We start from the raw sequence: 14040 nt of genomic DNA on the forward strand, positions 1-14040 counted from the left end.
CCCTGGCTGCAGTGTCTGCTGAATCTAGGGCACACTTGATAGAAGCATTTGATATCAGTTTCCCTTCCTGAATCAACATTTCTGCCCCCTCTCTATATGCATCAGGCAAATGTTGCAACAATTGCTCTAGGGTATCATAGTGAGCCCTATCGTATCTAGCCAGTAAAGCTTGTGTATTGGCTATGCTCCAAATATTAGCTGCCTGCGCAGGAAACCCGTTTCCTAGAGGCTTCCAATACTTTAGATTCTTTGTCTGGGGGAGGAGCATCACCACTTGTTTGTGAGTTCGCCCTTTTCCGGGCATTGGAGACCACCAAAGAGTCCAATGGCAATTGACCCCTTATATACGTAGGGTCCACAGGAGCAGGCCTGTATTTCTTTTCAATACGTGGGTTCACCACCCTTGCTCTGGTTGTGTCCTTGAAAATGTCATTGGCGTGCTTAAGGACACCCTTCAGCATCGTCAGCGTCTTCACCGACCTGTCCGACGTAGAGAAGGTATCAAACAGAAAGTCCTCCTCAACTGGGTCTGCATGCATGACCACATCATGGTTCAATGCCGCCCTTTCAATTAGAGCGTTGAACGCCGCAGTATCCTCTGCGGGGGCTGTCTTTACTTGGTAAGACTGGGTGTCCGCCATGCCTTGATCGTCGGGCACATCCTGCGAGTCATCCTGATTAGATTCATCAGGATAGTTGAATTGCTCGTCATTCTGGTCATCCCCCCCACCATCCTCAGTGAGTGTGGGGGAATGAGTAAAGGCTTGTCCATAAGGCCTTACGGACTCGAAAAGGACTGGCGAGGAAGCAGAGTCTCTTTTCCTTTTGAGCGGAATTTGATAGGATTCCATTGGCTTCTCCGGCAAGTTCTTCCGTTTGAAGAGGGTGAGTCTTCTGGTTGCAGAGTCAATGTGCAGCTTCTTAGAGCTTTCAGAAGAAGGTGGAGTGGAGCCGACGCCTTCAGGGGTGGCGGTTGTTCCTTTAAGTTTTGACATCATTTTGGCAGGGTCGGTGCCCTGTGCCGGCTTAGAAGTTTTAGGTCTTGCAGTCGGAGGCAGTCCAAAAACTATAGGTGGGGGCCCCGATGGCTGTTTGACTTTTTTCACGGCCATCGCCAACTTCGAGCCAGGTATTGCGCTGGGGTCCCCAAAATGGCCGCAGCTTGATGCGTCACGTTCCAACGCGGCTATTTTGTGCTTGTCTTCGAGAACCTTCACCAGCATCAACTTGTATGCATTCGGACTGAGGGGCGGCTGCGACTCAAGTCCGTCTTCAGTGTCCATGCCCCCGAGGGCAGCCTTAGATGACGTTGCACCATCTCTTCGGGCCTTTGGCACCTTCTTGGATGTAGCGATCTTTGGGTTGGTACCCTTCTGTAACCCCGAAGGGGCAATGACACTCTGAGCCTTCATAGGATCCGATGGAACGAGGCTTCGTGAAACGAATACTGGTTTGACCAGTTTCAGTTTCGGTTTTGATTTGTCTTTAGTCAGTTTCGGTTTGGTTTTTGAAGGCGTACCCACCGAAGGCTCTGAAGTATTCTTAGCCGGGCAACGCTGCGGGGCTGTAGAATGAGTAGAAAGATCTTGGCTAAGGCCTTCCGGCGATGCTTCGACCTGAGCCGTTGACAAGACAGTGTCACTTTCGACCCCCGAATGTTCGTACGGGTCTTGCTCATCGCTGGAGCCGCCCTCTGCAGCTCCAATAGCCATACCGTCGTCCCTTACCTCGACGGCTTCATCGTCTTCGATGTGTTCATCGTCTACCTCTTCTCCGTAGCAAGAATCTTGACAGGAGACAGGGTCGGAGAAGTGCTCCGGTTCCTCCTCTTGGACGCCCTCGTCGTCCCCAGCCTCGAAGATATCCTCCACTTCCGACGCTCTCCGCGCTGGTAGTCTCGCCTCACGTCGAAGAGCGAGCGCCTCTACCGACCTGAATTTCGAACAGGCCAAGCAACTCTCCTCGTCGTGGTCTGGAGACAGACATCTGTCGCACACAGGGTGCACGTCTGAGAGAGGGTACTTCGCGTTACAGACTGGGCAATGTTTAAACGGGGCCTGGGATTCCATCGTCGATGTCAATCTTCGTTCGGGCCTAAAAAGCTGGGAGCACTCGTGCTCAAGTATCCGGGAACCGGATAAAGTAACTCAGAACCGAACGAAGTACAATACCGACGCTTAAAGAGGCCTTTTGGCCTGAAGAAAACAAGTTTTTCCTATAGGTTCCGAACAAAAGTCACGGAACACATCCGAACCCAATGGTGGAAAAAAACAATCTGAGGATGAAGAGGATGCCCATGTGCACTGTAGTCCAGGGGAGGAGCCACCTATCTCGTGATACTTCAAAGACTCTTCCAGGACAACAAGGTGCAATCATCCAGACCCAACACTAGGCGGCGATCTATGCACAAGAAATGAATTTAGCGGCCCACATGCCTCGAACTAATGCATTTCTGGGTCGATATTTAGACCTTTCAAAGTGGAACGTAGCCTACAGATCCACTTGGCTTCCAATTGGCGTAGTTGTAACTTCCTATCACATCCCCTTTCTAATGCTGGTAGGTGATCAATTGCGTGAAATTTAAAGTTGGATCTGTCACCTGCACTGTTGCACTGGTGTGACACCAATGCATAGGATAGGTCTTGATTGATGCAGGCCCGTTTGTGTTCCTGTATCCGTATTTTAAGTGGCCTGACAGTACTGCCCACATAGATTTTGCTGCATTTGCAAATGATGACATAAACCACAAACTGGGTCAAACAGTTAAGGAAAAACCTAATCTCATAGGTTTTGTCTGAGTTGTACTTAAAACAAGTCAGACGACTTGCTTGTGCACACATGTTGCAACACCCACAAGGAAAAAAGCCCATCTTGAGGCTGAGCCACAATTTTTGTCTGTCCCGTACTGGTCGGGTGTAGCTTGGACATAAGGTTTCCCTTATGGTTTTGCATCTCTTGTAGACTACGTTGGGTTTATGGTGAATCAGATTACCCATACCCGGGGCACATTGCAACAAATGCCAATGTTTGGCTAGTATCTTGTATATATCCTGATTAAGATTGGAATTGGTGGTGACCAAAGATAGTTTCTCCTTTGGGGTTTTTGTTCTTGGTGTTAAGGTCACTCTCCGATCTAATTTTTTTGCTTTCTCAACTGCTTGTTTCAAGGTCTCCTTCTTGTATACCCTTTGTTTTAAACGTTGTACCAAATCCAAACTGTGTTTTTCGAATTCTGTTGTCTCACTACAGGTTCTTTTGATTCTTACTAACTCTCCAAAGGGGATAGCATTTTTAGTGCTAGCAGGATGTGAACTTTCGTAGTGTAAAAGACTGTTCACTGAAGTTTCTTTTCTATATAGAGTACTCTGTAAGGTGTTGTCTTTCACATATAGTGTAGTGTCCAGGAATTCAATTCTAGTCTGGGACATACTCATAGTGAATTTTACGTTCATGGCGTTGTCATTTAGATAGTTGTTATAAGCTTTGAAACTGTGTTGCGTTCCCGACCATATAACAATGACATCGTCGATGTAACGACCTCAAAATTGTATATGTTCTGACCTCTGAGATTCCGCATGGGCCCATACATGTCTCATTTCTACCCACCCCATAAACAAGTTATCATATGACGGTGCTACCTTGGACCCCATTGCGGTACCTTGCAGCTGTTTGTACCAGGTTGTGTCATACAGGAAAAAGTTGTTATCTAAGATTAGATGTAGCATCTCCAAGAGCATTAGATTATGATCATAGTTTTTGGCGTGACATGAAGAGAGGAAGTATTCTACGGCTCTTACACCTAGATCCTCCCTAATACACATATATAGGGATTCCACATCTAGTGTGCAGAGCCAAAATGAATCATCCCACGGTAGTCCATCCAATTTGTTTAACAGGTCCATAGTGTCTCTGATGTGAGACGGAAGGTTGTGCACCAAAGGCGGCAGGAATGAGTCCACAAATTGAGCCTTTGGTTCAGTTAAAGATCCAATACCTGAAATTATGGGGCGTCCAGGGGGAAAGGCTGCCTTTTTATGGATCTTGGTCAGTAGGTATATACACGGATATCTCAGATATTCCACCCATAGATATCTGTGTTCAGTATCTGAGAGCAGACCAATCTCCTTCCAATGGCTTAGCTGGTCTTTAATTAATGCAGATGCATTTACATAGGGGTTGGAAGTTAGTTTTTATAGCATGTTACCACAGATAGCTGTCTCTGTACCTCCAGCTCATAGTCCTTCCTGTTCATGAGGACAATGTTTCCCCCTTTGTCTGCCTCCCAGATAATAAGATCCTTGTTGTTCCTGATCTTTTCTAGTGATATCCTCCATCTTTTACTAAGATTTTCATATCTATAGCTTTTATTAGAGGTAAGTAGTTTGTCTTCTAGTTGGTACAGACTTAGTGTAACTTGCTGGTGTAATACGTTTATACTATTTAGATGGGCTCCCTGTGGAATAAACCTGCTGCTGGGGTATAGGCCACTATCAAGTGTATAATCCTGTTCTATGCCCATGTCTTTCATGGTCTGTTCAAAAGTCTGAGAGTCCCCCTTCGTGATAGACAATAGTAAAGACACATTTTCCACAGCTGACACCGATAAATCTGAGGAAACCATAGAACTTTGTTCAACATTTTTATTGACCTTATTCAATGCAAAATGACATTTGAGTTTTGCCAATCTTGAAAATTTAAACAGATCAACATGTATATCTGAACAGTTGCTTCTATTCGCTGGACAAAAACTTAAGCCCTTATTCATAGCAGACAGTTCATCTTCATTTAATACATAGTTTGACAAGTTTACCACCAGATTGACTTCATCTTGTATAGTCTCCTCATGTACATCATTCCCCTCTAGTCCCATTGTTACTGTTTATTCATTTGCTTTCTCTGATATCGGGTCTGTTCTAAGGTGATTTTACCATGTGAAAAAGCCTTCTGCTGGGATATCATGAATCATGTTTGAAAGAAAACTATTATCTCATGCTTTTCCCACAGTGGTTTGGAACGGGATCTATAAGCTAAACTGAAAGCATATTTTCTGGAAATTCACATTATCTTTCTCAGTCATGTGAGAATGAAGTCTGACGTTCTCAGTAAAACATGTGCATACAACAAGGACAGAGACTGTCAGTTGATTCCTTTGTGTTCTACTGCAGCCTCCTAGAGTGTTCTAAAGAACAACTAGAGCGCTAATAGTCCTACTTATTACAAAGGTATGGCACACCTGAAGCCATCTTGATTGGAATAAAGTGGTAACTCTTAAAACATTTAATTTAAAAAGGAACAAAATGAGGAGGTATATTTTGCCATAGAAAGTATGATTAGTGCTGCAGAAAAAAAAATGTGGGCACATTTTGAGTGACTTCTCAAATCCTCTTCTATTTCATTAAAAAATTCTGACATGCAGTCTCCCAAGATGGCCACCAGAGACAAAAGAGCCCAAATGTAGCCCAAATATCACCCAGATGAAGCCCAAGTATAGCCCAATGACAGAATGTCCCAGAGTGTTCTAAAGAACAACTAGAGCACTAACAGTCTTACTTATGACAAAAGTATGGCACACCAGAAGCCATCTTGATTGGAATTAAGTGGTAAGTCTGAAAACATTTAATTTAAAAAGGAACAACATGAGGGGGTATATTTTGCCAGAGAAATTATGATTAGTGCTGCAGAAAGAAAAATTAGGGCACATTTTGAGTGACTTCTCAAATCCTCTTCTATTTCATTAAAAAATTCTGACATGCAGTCTCCCAAGATGGCAACCAGAGACAAAAGAGCCCAAATATCACCCAGATGTAGCCCAAGTATAGCCCAATGACAGAATGTCCTAGAGTGTTCTAAAGAACAACTAGAGCGCTAACAGTCTTACTTATATGGCCGGGATGCCCGTCACCCCCTCCCAACACAATCCCCAAGGATGGGAAGTCGGACACAGTCTTAAACTTTTGGAAGGCGGGAGGGAGTCACCCTCCCGGCTGTATTTATTAAAATATGAAACAAAATTTAAAACATTAAATAAAAGTTTCATAATCATGTACAATTTTACATTTATTACATTTCAATGAAGACATGTTCTTTGGCTAACCTTAACAGATCTCTAATACAAATGTTTCCTAGCCGAGTCTAACATCCTGCAAATGTAGCCATTCTAAATTAAAAGTGTACATCCTAGCATTAAGGGCCAACGGCAAGGTCTTAACCGGTGTCAGATCCCTACTACCAAAACTCTCGCCCTCACGGTGTGAGTGGCGCATGCGCAGAGGACTCTACCCTCATTGCCAACTGTAACTTCCCTTGTCGTGGTGGGGGCCCCCTTTCCACTCGACGCCATCTTAAAGGTCGTCCGAGTTCCCGTGTGAGGTATCTGTAGGAAGGACAGCGTGGACTCCCCCCCATCCCCTCACTCTCTATCCGCCGTCGCGGATATCCGGCCCCCGGGAAACTAGTAGGAGGGGCATATAGCCGCCTCCTCCCCTGGGAGGGGCCTATGGCCGTCTCCCCTTAGGCGACCCATCCTTAGTGGGTGCCGCCTCCCCGTGGGAGGGGCCAATGGCCGCCTCCCCCCGGGCGCTCCCATCCATTCTGGGTGGCACCCCCCTCTAGGGACCTTGAAATTACTGCTCACCGATCATGACCTTACCGCCCGACCAAAATAAATACGACAGTTGTTTACCTACTAAAGAAGGAAAAAATTCTGACATTTCCTCGATGTGTCATCGACTGCTCACTCCTACCAAGCAAAACATTATCCTACAGGCAGAAGTCACATCCTTATCTTAAACATTCCTTTACTTTTCTACCAAGGAAAAAAGGCCTATCTCAGCAAAACTTTATTTAAACAAACATTGCCATAAGGGGCTGGTGGGCGGGTCAAAATTGCTGCTTGTTCCGTCGAGGGCTCACGAGCAACGAGTGGGTGCAGCCTTCAGAGCACAGGAACAAGAGGACGCTTCTTCGGATTCCCGCTCTATTTATTCTTCTGCGGGAGGGCGTGTACCCTCCTCCGGTACGCCTACTGGGCGTGGTCTTTGCTGTAGGTGTCTAGGACAACCCCTCTTGGGCGGGAAAAGGCGCGCCCCGGCTACGCCGCTTCGGGCATACCAGTCGAGACACGCCCCCGCCCAAAATGGTTTCCCGGGAGGATCGGGGCACCCAACCATACGTTTGGGGGGACCGAGTGGTCGCCCCTTTCCATGACAAAAGTATGGCACACCAGAAGCCATCTTGATTGGAATGAAGTGGTAAGTCTGAAAACATTTAATTTAAAAAGGAACAAAGTGAGGGGGCTCATTTTGCCATAGAAAGTATGATTAGAGCTTCAGAAAGAAAAATTAGGGCACATTTTGAGTGACTTCTCAAATCTTCTTCTATTTCATTAAAAAAATTCTGACATGCAGACTGAAACATGCACTTTGAACACCAGCAGCAGACTTCCCTGGTGAGTGAATTTTAACGGTTTTTTAAATGCTAATTCCTAACTATATAGGGCCTGAAACCTATGTTTTTTTCCGTGAATAGATATATAGATATAGATATATATATATATATAGAGAGAGAGAAATATGAGACACTAATTAAAGACAGAAATGCAACCGAGTACTTGTGTGACCGTCTAGATTATGAATCAGGACGCATATATAGATTCGCTAAAATATTTTACTCAGAAAGAAGGCAGAAAGTTCAGAGTGGCATGGTTATGTGCCAGGAAACCTCACAGAGCGAAGCCAGCTCTGATACTGTCTCACACAAGAAGGGGTGTAACCAATACGAGGCTGACTGTCGTCACAGATGAACTTTGTTTTTTACAGTTAAACCGAAAGACAGACCACCGACCAATGAGAGGTCGAGGGAGGGGAAGAGGATGAGGAAAAGGAAACAGAGGAGGGGAGGAGAAGGATACAGGAGAAGCTCAAGGAGGGCAAACAGTCAGGTCAATGTGCTACAACACAAAACAATCACTCAAGAAGTAACTTCCAATACCACACTAATAAATGTAAGTAATATCATTCTATTGGAAGAAGAAAAATTGGTACTGGAATTAGGCCTTTCATACTGTGATAAAAATGATTTTAACTATGCAAACAGTAGAATGGACATTTACAAGTTTGTTTGTAATATCAAACTATCCAAGCTACATAAAAAAGTCGGAGCCTTCAAACTCAGGCAACATCCTCTACAAGACATACTATTCCCCCCATGACCAAGGCAATCTAGCTGTAATAGATGTATCCGTCCTAGAGGATCTTTGGTCATTATATGAAAAAACTCATTTGGGTGTTGCCTTAGAGGATGGGCTCCCTGGTAACAATGATGGAATTGGTTCTTGAAAGCTACACTTGGAAAAGGAAGATCATACGCCTTTTCGCCCTCAGTCACGCTTCATACCTCAAATGGTGAGGGATAATTTGGACATCTTTTCTGATAACGTGGCAATGGATTTAAGACAGCTGTACTATAGGATGGCAAGTCAAAAGAAAAAAAATCCTAAACAAGTACAAATCCAGAAGGTCATAAAAAGAATTCAGAAGGAGGAGGGTATCCTGGTGAAGCCCTCGGACAAAGACGGAAATGTACTCTGGGGGTGTGATATGTACAAGAAAGAAGCATAGAGTCAACTTAATAACAGGGAATGTTATAAACAAATTGAAATTAACGAGTATGAGACGGTAAAAGATACATTTTTTGAGAGGCTGGAATAGTGAAAACAGCAAGAACTCAAGTTGGGATGAGTTCATGTTTATAAAACAAGAGAATCATGTCATACCAGTCTTCTAAATAATGCCCGAGGTGCATAAACTTATTGTGAACCCACCAGGGAGTCCCATAATACCCTCGTGCAATGGTCTGTTTGAAAATGCGTTGAAATATATTGACTATTTTTTAAATTCCAATGTAAGATCACTAACCTTGCATATAAAAGACTCTACTGACTTTTTGGAACATATATATGATAAACGCTGGGATGATACTATGGTTTTAATAACTCTGGACATTGCTACACTCTACACGAGTATAAAACATACTGATGGATTAAGGGCCACTGAATATTTTTTTTTAATGAGACCATTGACATTTTTAAATCATAACAGGATGCTGTTAGAGATGATGGAGTGGTGCCTGACTAAAAATATTTTCTTGTTTGGAGATAAATTGTTCCAGCAGGAGCCAGGGACAGCCATTGGCCCCTGCTTCACCCCCAGTTATGCTAATTTACATCTTGGCTGGTTGGAGGAGCAGGTGGACTGAGAATGTCCTATTGTGGGTAAGGTTTATTGATGATGTTTTCGTGCTGTAGCAGGGCACAGAAACCAATAATGATTTGTTTATCAGTGACCTTAACACAAATAATTCTCAATTTAAAATTTGTGGGACATTACAGTAAAACCACAATAGATTCCCTGGATATTAGAATAAAACCAAAAGGAGACAAATTGAAAACTACCATATTTTGTAAGCCCACGGTGGGAAATACAATTTTGCATGCGGTGAGCTCCCACCTAATGCCATTCATCAGACGTATCCCTTTTGATGATTTTTATAGGGCACGGAGGACCCGCAGTAACCCAGAGGAATATGAGAGGTTAAAACAAGAAAGACCAGTCGCTTTATTCAAAGGGGTTACACATTGACATTCATACGTGGGGCATCAGATAAAGCCAGGAATCTAGATAGAAAGAAGGTACTATTCAAACCATCAAAAACACAACGCAAGAAAGAACAAAATGATTTGAAATATAATAGATTTATAACAACATTTAACACCAAGCATAAAGGTGTTAGACCTATACTAAATGAACACTGGCACCTTATCAGAGGAGTTCCGTTACTGGGTCCTGAGATTCAAAAACATCCAGAAATAACGTATACACTCACTGAAAAAAACAAAGGTTATAGGTAGGCTAAGATTTCCCACATACATATCCATCAAAAATTCAGCCATTATAGTTACCTGAGCTAAGTATAACTTACGCACCTGCAATGCACTGTTTATGACCCCGCATATTACATCACTCATGACATGGTCAGTGACATCACTGTTGACATTGCTGATGTGGAATCTTGGGGCTGCGTGGTTTGACCTGAATCAGTTACCTTGTGGCTTGCCATGAAATATAAAGCCACGACCACCCCGGGGGAAGGGGATTAATTTTGAAAGCAAAGATGAGCCCACTTTTTTCTTTTTTATGAGCTGATTGAAAAAAAAAAAACAATAAAGCACATGCATAAGGGAGATAGGTTATCCTATCCCTACCCTTCACCCTATATATATAACCTATTGTAGGATGGGGTGCTGAGTCTTGGAGTCCTAACATGGCTGCCACCACATCTTTGTTGATGAGAAGGTAGCCAATCAGATCTTTAGGCATGATTGCTCAGCGGATCCTCTGTGTTGTGAAATGTACAATTTTTTAAACCTTCATTTCTCAAAAATGGATTTACACCAAATCACAAAAAGCACGCTTTCTGGACCAAAATCTACTTTTCTGCTAAATTTAGTGTAATTCCGTTCTGGTGTTTTGGCTGTAGCTGTGTCTAACTTCCCTGAAGAAAATTACATGGGGGAAATAGGTTTTGGAACCCCCATTTTTTTCAGCTCTCTCTTGATGAATCACCCTGAATCTTTCCAGCTGAGGTGAATGAGATTATTTTAATAAAGTTTCGTGAAGATTCATAAAACGGTGCCAAAGTTATAAGCAGACCAAAAAATGCCATTCTAATGGAATTGTGTTCCAAACTGTGACAGAGTAGTGTCTTCTAAAAATACGTGCAGTAGCCAGAACTAGAGCCAGAGTGGCATGACCTTAGTGTGTGCTAACAGAAGCTAAATAGAAAGTGTGTGAGTTGGGTGCATAATCAGCCCATGATCTGAGGAGAGCTGGTGGTGATCCACTTCTGACCCTCAGTTGAATGCATCTTTGTGTGCATGCATGTGGGCACATTTAAGGGTTTTCTGCATGTATGGTTGGCACTATTTAACTGTGTTACTTCCTGGTAGCTATGCCTGGTGTCAAAGACCACCAAACATATATGTTGCTTCCCATGATACTGCTTTCATCTCCGGCACAACTGTGTCCATTCCTGGCACAGTAGTGACCCAGGCAAAATAATAGTCATCCTTGACATATGTTTTGCTTTCTTGGTCTGGTTGTGCATACTGGTTGAAATCATTGACATTGTGGGCTTGACTGACCTAATTTTTGCCATCCGCAACTTGAAAGGGGGTGCCTCTACCTTAATAACCAGTGATAAAATGTGTTAGCAGCTCAGAATGATTTTCCCTGACCAGAAGTAGCTCTTATTATAGGAAAGGCTGGGGGCCCATGCTATAAACTGAGATTGGCCTTTGCCTTCCAGGAGACGACCTTATTTGATTATGTTGTAGGAAAAAGACTGGTAGGTAGTAGTGTTTCCTATGAGGGAAATAACCGCATATCAAATAAATCAACGTATCTATAACTGGAAGTAATTGGCATGAGAAATGTCATTAATGTTGCTGTATTTGCAACAGGGTGCTAAGTTTCATTCGAACATCTACTACCCAGAGGTGCTTTCAGCACATAATGAGGTAACATGCATATCACTATACCAAAAAAGAAGCTATTACAGCACACCCATACCATATGGAAAAATTCCAGAAACAGTACTGTACATGTATTAAATAAGTAACATAGTCAATCAATTTCCTACACACATGAGGATAATAAAATGAGACACGCAGAATATGAAGCATTCAAGCAGTCAAAAAAGTAATCAGTCGATAATTCCTTGTCTTTTTATTAGTTTCTTAAAGATTCCCAGCACACGATTAGCCGACACGTGTTTTGTCTGTACTCAGACTTTTTCAAGGCAGAATGGGAATATTGACGAAATATAATCACATGTGGGTCTGTCCAAGTAGTACGTCTGATAGCGTATTCCTATGTCCACAATATAAGCACGTCTTGTCTGATAGTCTTACATAAAGAACAACCGTAGTACGTCAACTAACACACAAAGGAGTCACAGATTCCAATAGAGGAGCTGCATGCTGCTCCTGTCTTAAACCATGAATATTGTCGACAGTGTTTCCAATTGATAAAAGGAATTATTATAATTTCTTTCATCCAATGTAGACCATGTTTCGCATATGAAATGAGAGGCACAACCGTGGTAAGTATGCAACTTCAAGACGAAAGTATCTCCAAAGCAAATGCACGTGTAAACGCTCGCAATGTAGTTTATATGTTCTTGTCTTGATGGAGGTTCCCTCTCCTTTCATAGTGTGCAACCACGGGCTCGGGCGGCGCTCCCAAATGCCATGAAAAACAGAATATTTAGACAGAAAAAGTGAAGGGCCAAGCGTAACTCCCATCACCCCATATTTTAAGTACCATAGCATCTTGTTTTAGGGGTGTGATTGCTCAAACTTTATATAGCCGCTCACAGCTCACATTCTGCACGTATGCAGCTTGCCTCAGATGTTGAAACCCCTTATTTTGCCTTATCTGTTTTTTCAAAATAAGCGTGGGCCCATGAAGTTAATGGAGCCTGTCAATTACATTGTAGATTATGTACACCCAGGGCTTTATATGGGCCGGGTCTCACAGGGTCTGAGCACCGGCAGTAAAGGAGTCCTCGAAACGGGTCCCTATCGGGCTCTGTTTTGTGCCCTAGCACAGGTGGTCGTCTTTCTTTCCGGACTGCAGTAACAGCAGGCACATCAATGTGCGTGTGCTCACACTGCTCACTTGTTACTCGTGGAGAAGTGATGGCATGAAGTTATGCCAGGTGAGCCATTATCTCTCTGGATTTCCCTTCTCTTTTTGCAACTCAGTAGCAGCAACATTGTTGTGGTGTCACCAGGACTTTAAGTGGAAGCTTTTTCAATCGATATCTATACTAATATAATAAAGAGAGAGCCCAAAATTTGAGGTGGGTAATCTCAGGAACCACAGCACCAATCACAACACTCAATACAGCGTTGGAAAGGGCAGTTGCAGCAGAAGGACATAGGCTATGCAGACGCCCACCATATACATTTAAAAGGTAAAAGAACCGTGCCAGCAAAGTAGTCACTTGTGGGCGTGTCTGCATTGTGCTGTGGGCGTGTGCTGGGGGCGTGCCAAACGCTGGGGCGTGTGGTACATTCCGCCCTTCATGCCATGTCTCATATCGTGTGCTGTGGGCGTGTGCTGGGGGCGTGGGCGTGTGCGGGGTGCGGGATTACGGAAAGAAAAGCGAGCGTTGGGCCCAATATTTCATTGTTTTTTCTTCCCAGGTTCTGTACATTCCACCTCTAGGTGTCCACCCTGCTCCCTTTAAATACCCCTGCACCCCATAATCATAACCCACCCTTACTCCTTAAAATACCCCAACACCCTTAAACACTAACCCATCTTAACCCTATGAATATACCCTGTACCCCAAAACCCAAACCAATCCCCAAACCCTAAAAATACCCCTGTACCCCAAAATCCAAACCTAGCTCTGAACCCTATAAATACCCCTGTACCTCAAAACCCAAACCTACCGATGAACCCTAAAATTACCCCTGTACCCCAAAAATCCCAATCCTAGCCCTGAACCCTAAAAATGCCCCTGTACCCCAAATCCCAAATCTACCCCTGAACCCTAAAATATCCCTGTACCCCAAAACCCAAACCTAGCCCTGAACCCTTAAAATACCCCTGTACCCCAAAACCCAAACCTACCCCATAACCCTTAAAATACCCAAACACCCCAAAACATATACCTCAGTACCCCAAAACATATACCCCTATACCCATACTTACCTTATCCAAACATTAAAAAAACATGCTTTTACCATTCATGCATTTGCAACGAAGGTCGTTGTAAATGTATGCGTGGTAAAAGCATATAATATGTAATGCCATGCATTATAATGGCATTGCGGAGTCATGGTACTTTCGTAATGAAAGTATGCGGAGTGATGGTATGCAGAAAGAAAGGCGCGGAATAAAGGGTGTTTACCCTCCCCTGGTAAGTATATTGGTGGCACGGCGGCCCACATCTCCAGCAACATGCTCATAT

This window comes from Lissotriton vulgaris, chromosome 5 (assembly GCF_964263255.1).
Source record: "Lissotriton vulgaris chromosome 5, aLisVul1.2, whole genome shotgun sequence".
Taxonomy (NCBI): Eukaryota; Metazoa; Chordata; class Amphibia; order Caudata; family Salamandridae; genus Lissotriton; species Lissotriton vulgaris.